At 41.2% G+C, this 12833-nt stretch overlaps 1 protein-coding gene across 1 annotated transcript in view; it reads left to right on the top strand.

The window, feature by feature from the left end:
• Positions 1-1855: 1855 nt before the first annotated feature.
• SAMD8 (sterile alpha motif domain containing 8) overlaps positions 1856-12833 on the top strand; it is a 35166-nt gene continuing 24188 nt past the window's right edge. The window contains exon 1 of the mRNA XM_070752021.1: positions 1856-2334. The gene's annotated coding sequence lies outside the window, so the exon portion shown is untranslated. The remainder of the gene's footprint in view (positions 2335-12833) is intronic.

Below are 12833 nucleotides of genomic sequence, written 5' to 3'. Positions count from 1 at the left end.
CTATAGAATGGCTACAATCTGGAACCAAGGCATCCTTTGGCAGAACGGAGTCCCCATTGTGTAACAAATATATTAATGATATCTTTACAAACAGTAAGTTTGTATTCCAGAGCAGCGTTTCTCAGCCTCAGCAACTTTTAAAATGTGTGGGATACGTAAATAGGAATCAGGAAATGGGACTTATTTTGAATTTAAGGCGAAGCTCTCCATCCTGAAAAATCTGAATTTGTTGACTTTAGCAGAATAAAGCTTGGACCGATTCAGGTGTTTTAGATTTCCTCAAAACTCAGAAAAGGTTTTAAATGCCATCATTTCTACCCTTAGCTTCCCTGTCTTTTTCTTCTGTCTTCAAATTCAGCCCCGAGCTCCCATAACTATGTACGTACTGAGTGGTTTTACACACTGGTGGAACCACTTGTGCTTCTGGTCCTATCACTGGATTCAGATTTAGGAAGACGCAGCCAACCAGGGTTTGTAGTACTGTTTTGAGAGCAAACAGTTTATGAAAAATTATGAATCAATTAATAAAACACATGCAACAGCCACGTGAATTCAGTTCTTAAGAATAATCACTGCAAATTTTTATCAGCAAAAAAAATTAGTGCCATTCATTGATGGAAATGCTTTATAATGCAATGGGTTTATTACTTATTTAAAGCACCAAGTAGAATATGGCTAATAGAGTAGTAATTGGCTAATAGATCAACACTCTAAAAGGATATTGTTTAAATTTATAGTTGCTCAAAGAAATTGGCTGTTTATTTTATTTATTAAAATGTATGTGTCACCTACCTCGTTTCAACACAACTCCGGGAGGCTTACAGCATGTTAACCAAGTTCAGCAATTTTAACTTTTTTTTCTAGGAACCTATCTAAAAACACACTGCCATGTTCGTTAATATAAATGTCACTTTTGGTCTGGGTGTTAACACACTAGCATGCAAAGATGAACTTATTTTCTTCAAATAGCAAGATATTCATATTCCCGGGGTATGGCTGCAGGTTGTGATCTGGTACAGAAATATTACGGAGACCGTTTTACCAACCTGCTTTGTCAATATTGTTAAAAGTTTGGTAGATGTTGTTATATGTGTATTTATATGTACTTATATGTATAGTACTATATATATAATTATATATATAAAGCATTTACTGTATATATAATTGTACTGTATATATATACTGTATATATAATTTTAAAAATTAAGCAAAAATATATATATCATCTTTTTGCTGAATTTTAAAATTATATATAAAATATATATAATTGTGTCACATGTTTTTGCTGAATTTTAAAATTAAGGGAGACTAGGATAGATCTATTTCTCTATATATATTACTGTAATTAATATGTATTATATTATAGGATTTAATGATTTGTTGTTTTTGTTTTTTGATTATTTTTTCGTTGTTGTTTATTCGTCTGTTTCAAAATACATTTGAAAAACAATGAAAATTTTTCAAAAATAAAATAAAATACGGATTAAACTGCCATTTTCTGATCCATCACGGCTGGAGCAAATATACCCTTCACTATTTCGGGCAGCTGGCACGATGGCGTGAGGGTAAAACGGGGGAATGGGGGGGGGGGAAACACGACTAGGCCAAGGGTAGGCATAGTTCGCTCATCTATGACTTGTGGACTTCAACTCCCAGAATTCCTGAGCCAATCATGCTAGCTCAGTAATTCTGGGAGTTGAAGTCCACAAGTCACAGAAGAGCCAACTTTGCCTACCTCTGCCCTAGGCGGAGGAGGACGAACGGCGGCGCCCCAACAAGACACCCTTTGGCCGCCGCCCCCTCCCATGCAGGCGGCCAAGGGGGTGGGCCGAAGGGCCTGTTTGGCTCCGCGATTTGAGGGAGGGAAGCCGGGGAAGGAGGCGCGGGAGGCAGAGCCGCGGAGGGGGAGCCTACCCCCCTCCCCTCTTTCCTCCGGCGGCCCGTTACGCCTGCTTTGCGGGACGACTCCCCGTCCTCAACCGAAGGCCACTGACGGGGACCAGTCCCCGAAGGGCCCGCGGCCTAGTCCGCGCCCGAAGCCTCTCGTCGCTTAGCAACCACGGCCTCGGCGACCGGGGGAACACACAACCCCCTCCCCCCCGCCTCTTCCTCTCCGCCGACCCCGCCCCTTCCGCCACGCTAAGGGGGCGGGGAGGATTCCCTCGGCCTCGCCCCCCCCGAACAACCACCTCCCGTCCCGCCCGCCCTCCCGGCCGGGCGAAGGGACCCACCACTGTCGCCGCTCGGTCGGATCTGCGTGGGAATGGGGCAGGCTCGCCGCGGCGGGAGAGCAGGCCCCTCGGCGCGGGCTCCGTCCTCCCAGTCGTAAGCGGGGTGAGCAAGGCGAGGCTGGCGGGGGAGCCTCCTTGGTCAGGGGCGCTCTATCTGACGGGGGAGTGGGTTGGTGATCGGGCTTGGGCTTTGCGGGAGAAGCCAGGCAACAGCCTTGGGATAAGGGGGTGCGGCTCGTCATCTGTGCCCCCCCCGTAACTTTTAAAGGGCACCTCAAAAAAAGGGCAGTCCTTTTTCACAAGAGGGGTGGGGGGCAGAGGAGGTCGGGTTGAGCCGAGATGGGCCGATCAGATGCCCACTGGGTGTCCCAGGAACGTCTGAAGACCTCGGGGTGCCCCCATGGGCAGAAGCTGAGCAGGAGGGCGTGGGCGGCGTGCCAGAGGGGGTCGTTGATCGGTGGGCATCCCACCGGGATCCGACCAGTAAAGAAATGCATGTTATTTTAAAGTGTTAATTGTTGGTTTTTAACTGTTCTGATCTCTTTTTAAAGGGGTTTTATGTGACATTTATGGCTACTTGTGAGCCGCCCAGAGTCCTTTCAGAGTTGGAAGGCATGTCTGTCTGTCTGTCTGTCTGTCTGTCTGTCTGTCTGTCTGTCTGTCTGTCTGTCTAGATAGATAGATAGATAGATAGATAGATAGATAGATAGATAGATAGATAGATAGATAGATGATAGATAGATAAATGATTTATATATATATATATATATATATATATATATAGATAGATAGATAGATAGATAAATGATTGAGATATATATATGTATATATAGATAGATAGATAGATAGATAGATTAGATAGATGATTGATAGATAGATAGATAGATAGATGATAGATAGATAGATGATTGATAGATAGATAGATAGATGATAGATAGATAGATAGATAGATAGAGATAGATAGATAGATAGATAGATAGATAGATAGATAGATAGATAGATAGATAGATGATAGAGGGATCCAGATGTTGTGGAAGTATTGGACAATTCATGCGTTTAAGTGGTGGTGGGAATGAAGCTTATGAAACAGGGTGTTCCCGTACATAGGGGAGAGCGGGACAAAACTAACCGGACACCCGGCTAAACTTGACGATAAACATATTGTTCCACACAGATTGCCACTTTATAAACCCGAATTGGATTGAACTTGTTGGGCCTTTTGAGTAGCAACAGGTTGCAAACTTGATAGCCTTAAAGAACACATTTGTTGCTTCCCACTCAGCCTTCTTGGTCTCTTAAATAAAAAGCTGCTTTAACTTGGTGTGTTTCTCCAACCCAAATCAGAATATGAAAGTTACGTGTTTTTAAAAACATTATTAGAAACATAGAAACATAGAAGACTGACGGCAGAAAAAGACCTCATGGTCCATCTAGTCTGCCCTTGTACTATTCCCTGTATTTTATCTTAGGATGGATATACTGTACAGTGTTCCCTCGATTTTTGCGGGTTCAAACTTCGCGGAACGTCTATACCACGGTTTTTCAAAAATATTAATTAAAAAATACTTTGCTGTTTTTCCCCCTATACCACAGTTTTTCCCACCCGATGACGTCATATGTCATTGCCAAACTTTCGTCTGCCTTTAAAAAACATTTTCTTAAATAAACTTTAATAAATAAACATGGTGAGTAACAATCTAAATGGTTGCTAAGGGAATGGGAAATTGTAATTTAGGAGTTTAAAGTGTTACGGGAAGGCTTGGGATACTGTTCATAGCCAAAAATAGTGTATTTACTTCCGCATCTCTACTTCGCGGAAATTCGACTTTCGCGGGCGGTCTCGGAACGCATCCTCCGCGAAAATCGAGGGAACACTGTATGTTTATCCCAGGCATGTTTAAATTCAGTTACTATGGATTTACCAACCACGTCTGCTGGAAGTTTGTTCCAAGGATCTACTACTCTTTCAGTAAAATAATATTTTCTCATGTTGCTTTTGATCTTTCCCCCAACTAACTTCAGATTGTGTCCCCTTGTTCTTGTGTTCACTTTCTTCTTCTTCTTCTTCTTCTTCTTCTTCTTCTTCTTCTTCTTCTTATTATTATTATTATTATTATTATTATTATTATTATTAATAGTATTAATAGTATTAATAGTATTAGTATTATTACTGGGTTGAAAGCTCCTTTTTAAAAAAAAGAATAGAGGACTTGTGGGTTTGTGCAAGGTTGGGAAATTTAACAATTTTTTCCTTCCCGTGGAGTATATGTTCCTTGATTGTAGCGATGGATTTCAAAACACTAATTTTATTTAAATAGTTATTAGAAGACTGACCCTAAGTACTAGGTAAGAGGAGTCAATTTGCCCTAAGGAACTTTTGGTGGTTTCAGAAAGGAAATTATTGAAGGAAGTTTTACAACATACGCACTTTCTTATCATGCCAGGACTGCGGCTTCTCTAATAATCTAGACTAATGCTATTTTTGTAGAGTCACAGAGTTTCAATTTAGATCTAAGAGTTTTGTGGCAGAATAATTGCCTAAGAAAATATTGCTTTAAGTACTACCAAAAAACAATTGTGTGTAAAATGTCTCTTTCACTTTGGGATAAGATAAAAGCTTTTATTTATTTTTTAACTTCCTCTGGGTTTTTATCTATTTTTCTTGGCTTTCACATCTCTCTCTTCATAATTTGATTTGAGGTTTTGGCTAGTAGCACACAAAGTGTTGGTGGTTCCTATCTTCTACCATAGCTTAATGAGCTCTGTAGATCCTATATCACTTTGATATAGTACTATACTTAATGTTGCTCAATAAATAGTCAGTGGTGATAATCGTTTTGGAATTGGCCAGGCAGTAAACCTGTGATTACTTGAAAAATCAATACATATTTTAGAGGAATTGTCTAATCAATTACCTGTTCGAGTTCACTCTGAATTATTTGTTGCTTGTTCTCCAGGTTTGCTAAGTTGCAGATTACTTGCCAGACTGTTAACAGTTCGGGGAGAGAAAAGGCAGCTTGCTTACTATGGGTTTTATAAGCTGCATGGGTGAAAGTCTCCCATATTTGTTCTTGTATTTGTTATTTATTTATTTATTTATTTATTTATTTATTTATTTACTTACTTACTTACTTACTTACTTACTTACTTACTTACTTACTTACTTACTTACTTACTTATTTATCCAATACACAAATACATAGGAAGAAAATAGACATGTAGTAATATATATAAAGGTAAAAGTGAACTTAGAGGAGAGGATATATGAAAGGAAGAGAATATATATGATAGGTGAAAGAAAGGAAAGACAATTGGACAGGGGACGAAAGGCACACCAGTGCACTTATGTACGCCCCTTACTGGCCTCTTGGGAACCTGGAGAGGTCAATCGTGGAGAGTCTAAGGGAGAAGTGTTGGGAGTTAGGGGTTGACACAATTGAGTCCGGTAATGAGTTCCACGCTTCGATAACTCGATTGTTGAAATCATATTTTTTACAGTCAAGTTTGGAGCGGTTCGTATTAAGTTTGAATCTGTTGCGTGCTCTTGTGTTGTTGCGGTTGAAGCTGAAGTAGTCATTGACCGGTAGGACGTTGCAGCATATGATCTTGTGGGCAATACTCAAATTGTGTTTTAGGCGCCGTAGTTCTAGGCTTTCTAGGCCCAGGATTGTAAGTCTATTTTCGTAGGGTCTTCTGTTTCGAGTGGAGGAGTGAAGGGCTCTTCTGGTGAAATATCTTTGGACATTTTCAAGGGTGTTGATGTATGAGATGTGGTATGGGTTCCAGACAGATGAGCAGTAGTCTAGGATGGGTCTGGCAAAAGTTTTGTAGGCTCTTGTGAGTAGTGTGAGATTGCCTGAGCAGAAGCTGTGTAGGATCAGGTTAACAACTCTAGAAGCTTTTTTGGCGATATTGTTGCAGTGGGCTTTGGCACTTAGGTCATTCGATATGAGTATTCCAAGGTCTTTTACTGAGTGTGGGTTAGCAGTGAGAGATTGTTTATTCAGTTCGTATGTGCGGTTTGGATTCTTTTTGCCGATGTGGAGGGTAGAGCATTTGTTGGTTGATATTTGAAGTTGCCAGGTGTTAGGTCTTGGGGGGAAAACACCCCCAAGAAAGCACACTTTGGGACAATCAAGGTACACACTTTTAATAAATAGCCTGTTTTCAGTGGTGCTGGAAAGCATAGGGCCGAGTCAGTGGCTCATCGGTTTGAGGAAGGAAAAAGCTTCCCAGCATTTTTAGCAATGGACAGTCCATTTGTAGGTACGAGTTGCGACTTGGGTAAAAATCCAAGGTAAAGACAGAACTAGGAACCAAACTTGTTCTTAATCCAGGGATGCCGGAGTTGGTGTTCTCCGGGTCCCGTCGACTAAACAATGTCATCTGGCGGGACCCAGGGGAAGAGCCTTCTCTGTGGCGGCCCCGACCCTCTGGAATCAGCTCCCTCCAGAGATTAGAACTGCCCCCACCCTCCTTGCCTTTCGTAAACTCCTTAAAACCCACCTCTGTCGTCAAGCATGGGGGAACTGAGACATCTCCCCCTGCCTATGTAGTTTTAGTGCATGATATGACTGTATGTATGTTTTTTATATTGGGGTTCTTTGCTTTTAGATTTTTAAATGTACAAGTGTTATTTTAGATTTTGAATTATTAGATTTGTCAATGTATATTGTTTTTGTCACTGCTGTGAGCCGCCCCGAGTCTGCGGAGAGGGACGGCATACAAATCTAATAAATAATAATAATAATAATAATAATAATAATAATAATAATAATAATAATAATAATAATAATTTCTGTTCCTATCCTGGACAGCGCAATCCTTAGTAGCTTAAATTTAGATTAATATTACAAGGTTAATCCTATAAGCCGTGCGTATCTGTTCCACACTGTATATCTGTAAGATTTACATGATGTAACTTTCACTGCAAGGAATAACTGAATTTACTTGCCGTTTTAAGATGGAACATTAAGCAATACACAAAGATTTCTATACCTGTAATATTTGGCCACGGGGGGAAAAAAAGTTTCTGATTTCATTGCTAATTTTAAAGATGAACTGTGTACAAAGTACAGCTAGTCCTTGGCTTAACAACAGCTTGTTTAGTGACCATTCAAAGTTACGACGGCACTGAAAAAAAGTGACATGACTTCGCTGCAATTTCTTCACGGTTACATGATCAAAATCCAGACGCTTGACAACTGACGTATAAGCCTTTTAATCCAATCTATTTTCTCCTTGGTTTCAATTACATCTCTCAAATCCATAACTTCCAGGTGTATTCTTAAGCCATTCTCAAGGTTGCCAAGTCTTGGGCAACTTTGTGTGTGATATCCTCTGTAAATTATCTGGACCGTACGATGGATGGATGGATGGATGGATATGGGGAGGGAGGAGGAGAGAGGAGAGAGGGAGGAAAGAAAGAAAGAAAGAAAGAAAAAGAAAGAATACTTCAAATACTTCAAAAGAAAAGGATTTAGGGGTAGTGATTTCTGACAGTCTCAAAATGGGTGAACAGTGCAGTGAGGCGGTAGGGAAAGCAAGTAGGATGCTTGGCTCCATAGCTAGAGGTATCACAAGCAGGAAGAGGGAGATTGTGATCCCCTTAGATAGAGCGCTGGTGAGACCACATTTGGAATAATACTGTGTTCAGTTCTGGAGACCTCACCTACAAAAAGAGATTGACAAAATTGAACAGGTCCAAAGATGGGCTACAAGAATGGTGGAAGGTCTTAAGCATAAAACGTATCAAAAAAGACTTCATGAGCTCAATCTGTATAGTCTGGAGGACAGAAGGAAAAGGGGGGACATGATCGAAACATTTAAATATATTAAAGGGTTAAATAAGGTCCAGGAGGGAAGTGTTTTTAATAGGAAAGTGAACACAAGAACAAGGGGACACAATCTGAGGTTAGTTGGGGGAAAGATCAAAAGCAACATGAGAAAATATTATTTTACTGAAAGAGTAGTAGATCCTTGGAACAAACTTCCAGCAGACGTGGTAGATAAATCCACAGTAACTGAATTTAAACATGCCTGGGATAAACATATATCGATCCTAAGATAAAATACAGAAAATAGTATAAGGGCAGACTAGATGGACCATGAGGTCTTTTTCTGCCGTCAGTCTTCTATGTTTCTAAAGAAAGAAAAAGGAAGAAAGAAAAAGGAAGGAAGAAAGAAAGAAAGAAAGGAAAGAGAGGGTTGGGGGAAAAAGCAATGCCAAGCCACTTTTGTAAAGCTGCCAAGGAAACAGCCTAGAACCCATTATTAAAATTCAAGGAAGACCTAAGATTATATCTACATTTAAGATAATTAAAGAGTGGAGACTGTAATGTAGTTTCTTCGTTCGTTTTTTTTTTTTTTTTTTGCTGAATGTGAATGTGCAAACCCATCTTTTAAGAATCTGGCTTGCCTCATTCCAAATCAAAGTCAACCCAACCCAACCATATACTGTAAACACAACATCAATAGTATTCCTTTGCTGCCTTTACTGTATATCTCTCCAAGGCAGGTGAGAGGACTCCTAGGCCATTTACCTTCCCTTGCTCTGTCTTTTATTACAGACTACCCCATACAGCAGTGTTTTTCAACCAGTGTGCCGCGAGACATGATCAGGTGTGCCGCGAAGCTCAGCAAGAGAGAGAAAGAGAGAGAGAGAAAGAAAGCAAGAGAGAGAGAGAGAAAGAGAAAGAAAGCAAGAGAGAGAGAGAGAGAGAAAGAGAAAGAAAGAGAGAGAGAAAGAAAGAAAGAAAGAGAAAGCAAGCAAGAAAGCAAGAGAGAGAGAGGCAGGGAAGGAGGGAGAGATAGAAAGAGAGCAAAAGAGAGGGGAAGGAAGAGAGAGAAAGAGGGATGGAGAGAGAGAGGAAGGAAGGAAGAGAGAGAAAGAGGGAGAGAAATAGAGCGAAAGGGAGGAAGAGAGAGAATTTTTTTTGTCCAAACTTTTTTTAGCCCCACCACTTCCCCCCCGCTCAATGTGCCCCATTATTTTGTATATGTAAAAAATGTGCCGCAGCTCAAAAAAGGTTGAAAATCACTGCCATACAGTACACAAATGAGTGACTCACCTGCCCTTTGTTTTGATCTCACCAGATTTCTGGTTGCAGAACTTGATTTGCATGTCAGTTGTTAAACAGGATTGCAAGAGTGGCACAAATTGTAGGGAGTTTTGGGGAAGGAAACAGCCTTGTGGGTTGAACTGGTAGAAACATAGAAGACTGACGGCAGAAAAAGACCTCATGGTCCATCTAGTCTGCCCTTATACTATTTCCTGTATTTTATCTTACAATGGATATATGTTTATCCCAGGCATGTTTAAATTCAGTTCCTGTGGATTTACCAACCACGTCTGCTGGAAGTTTGTTCCAAGGATCTACTACTCTTTCAGTAAAATAATATTTTCTCATGTTGCCTTTGATCTTTCCCCCAACTAACTTCAGATTGTGTCCCCTTGTTCTTGTGTTCACTTTCCTATTAAAAACACTTCCCTCCTGGATCTTATTTAACCCTTTAACATATTTAAATGTTTTGATCATGTCCCCCCTTTTCCTTCTGTCCTCCAGACTGTACAGATGGAGTCCATGAAGTCTTTCCTGATACGTTTTATGCTTAAGACCTTCCACCATTCTTGTAGCCCGTCTTTGGACCCATTCAATTTTGTCAATATCTTTTTGTAGGTGAGGTCTCCAGAACTGAACACAGTACTCCAAATGTGGTCTCACCAGCGCTCTATATAAGGGGATCACAATCTCCCTCTTCCTGCTTGTTATACCTCTAGCTATGCAGCCAAGCATCCTACTTGCTTTCTCTACCGCCTGACAGCACTGTTCACCCATTTTGAGACTGTCAGAAATCACTACCCCTAAATCCTAAACCCAAATTGAATTATGGGCGTGGGCGCTCACGCATGCACAACAGTGCGCATTGACGCTGTTTCGGCACCCAAGGAAAAAAAGGTTCGGCATCACTGGAAAAAGAGGAATATAATTTTTTTTTAAAATACACTGCTTCTATTTTTTAAATCCTCTGGAAAATTCCACATAACTTTCTTCTTCTCTCTCTCTTTCTCCTTTGATCCTTCCACCTCTCCATTCTTTCATTTGTACTGTGGACTTTCTCCAAGTGCGGAGGGCCACTAATGACCTTTGATGCCTCCGTGGATGCTGGATTAGCAATATTGCCGTCCTTATTAATGCGTTGCATATTGTTCAAAAACTCCTTTTGTGGCAGCTTCTCTTGTGCCACCCTTTTTTGGAATAATTTTTCATTGAAGTTTTAATTGAATTTTCTGGGAGTCAAGGACACTTGGTGAATTAACCTTCCAGCAAGCTATTTATGAAGACATCTGGCAGAGAATCATTCGTTGGTGCGTCCCTGTTTTCTTATTTATTATTCTTTTGGGCTGCAAATGGGTTGAGGTGTTCAAATCTTAGCGGTTGCTGCTTTGTTTTGGTGTAACGGAGGCCGCCGATTCATCCATCTGGTGAGGTGACATGGGCATTGCTTAGAACAGGGGTCTCCAAAGTTGGGAACTTTTAAGACGCATGGACGCATGGACTTGAAACGGTCAAGAAATTCTTGGGCAAAATTCTTGACCATTTTGTGGCTTGAAGTCAGTCCCAGACTACATTTAAAAATGATTATCTGGGCTGGCTTCTTTAAGTAGAAATGTTTAGGAAGGAGGAAGACTTTCGTGATTTTATAGAAAAGTGAGGTTTTTAGAAATTCTAGGTGTATTTAAATACGTACAGGTGAAATTTGAAAAATTAGAATATCGTGTAAAAGTTCATTTATTTCAGTAAGGCAACTTTAAAAAGTGAGAGAGAGACTCATTACATGCAAAGCAACATAGTTCAAGCTGTGATTTGTCGTAATTGTGATGGTTATGGGGTGCAGCTCATGAAAACCCCAAATCCACCATCTCAAAAAATTAGAATATTACGTCAATAAAACAAGGATTGTACAAAGAACAATATTGGCCCTCTGAAAAGTATAAGCATGAATATGTACTCAGTACACAGTTTGGGGTTGTAAGTAGTGTTGGGCGAACCGAACCCGCACAATTCGGGTCCGTACCGAATTTTGTGGTGTTCGGCATGCCGGACTCGAACCCGAATTTTTTTAAAAAATCGTGCTTTAGTTTGGCGTTTGTGCCGAACACCGCGAAAGCCACCGCCCGGCTGTCATCTGCTGAGAAGAGGAGGAGGAGCTGGGCGCCGGTGGCGGCGGAAGAAGGCAGACACCGGGGAGCTGTCAGCTGGTCGGGAGGCTGGGAGGGAGGCACAAAAGGAACCTGGGGAATCCCTCCCATGAAGACATTCCGGGGGAGGAGCTTTGATGTCACGTACACCGGCAGGTTGCTAAGGACGTCAAAGTGGAATCCAGGAAGTGATCACTTTGGCATCCTTAGCAACCTGCCAGCATACATGACGTCAAAGCTCCGCCCCTGGAATCTCTTCGTCGGAGGGATTCCCCAGCTCCTTCAAAGGGAGGTCTTTTCATGTAAAACATTTTTTATTTTTACAAAAAAGGACGCTGCAGCGCTGCCGCAAGCAAAGGGAGGTCTTCTCATGTAAAAATAGAAGTTTTTATTTTCACGTGAAAGGACCTCCCTTTGCTTGCAGCGCCGTTGCGGCGTCCTTATTCGTAAAAATAAAAATAAACAAAAATTAAAAATCCGTAAAAATAAAAAACGATGGGATTCCAGGGACAGAGATTTGGCGCCACGAACCTTTTGGGTTCGGCTGAATTTTGAGCGAAGTTCGTCCGAACTTGCCGAACCCAAACACCATTGGGTTCACCTATCACTAGAAACATAGAAACATAGAAGACTGACGGCAGAAAAAGACCTCATGGTCCATCTAGTCTGCCCTTATACTATTTCCTGTATTTTATCTTACAATGGATATATGTTTATCCCAGGCATGTTTAAATTCAGTTACTGTGGATTTACCAACCACGTCTGCTGGACGTTTGTTCCAAGGATCTACTACTCTTTCAGTGAAATAATATTTTCTCATGTTCCTTTTGATCTTTCCCCCAACTAACTTCAGATTGTGTCCCCTTGTTCTTGTGTTCACTTTCCTATTAAAAACACTTCCCTCCTGGACCTTATTTAACCCTTTAACATATTTAAATGTTTCAGTCATGTCCCCCCTTTCCCTTCTGTCCTCCAGACTATACAGATTGAGTTCATTAAGTCTTTCCTGATACGTTTTATGCTTAAGACCTTCCACCATTCTTGTAGCCCGTCTTTGGACCCGTTCAATTTTGTCAATATCTAGTTGTAAGTGCGGCTGTAATACGCTACCTGAATGCTAAGGGCATGAACGCTGCTGTGATGGGTGCCCACGATGCTTACTGAAGTGCACAAAATTGACAGTCTCAGTGCTGCCAAACAATTTCTTGACCGTTTCAAGATTGAAGGTGAGGCTTGTTTCAACTGTATAGTGACAGGAGATGAAACTTGGGCTTATCGCCGCACTCCAGAGAGCAAACATCAATCAATGCAGTGGCGCTCTACCCATTCTCCTTTAGCCAAAAAATTCAAAACTCAGGGATCGGCGAAAAAAATCTTAAGCACCCATCACGGCAGCGTTC

The sequence above is a fragment of the Erythrolamprus reginae genome, chromosome 5, assembly GCF_031021105.1.
Source record: "Erythrolamprus reginae isolate rEryReg1 chromosome 5, rEryReg1.hap1, whole genome shotgun sequence".
In the NCBI taxonomy this organism is placed as follows: domain Eukaryota; kingdom Metazoa; phylum Chordata; class Lepidosauria; order Squamata; family Dipsadidae; genus Erythrolamprus; species Erythrolamprus reginae.
This window is presented reverse-complemented; position numbering and strand designations above follow the sequence as displayed.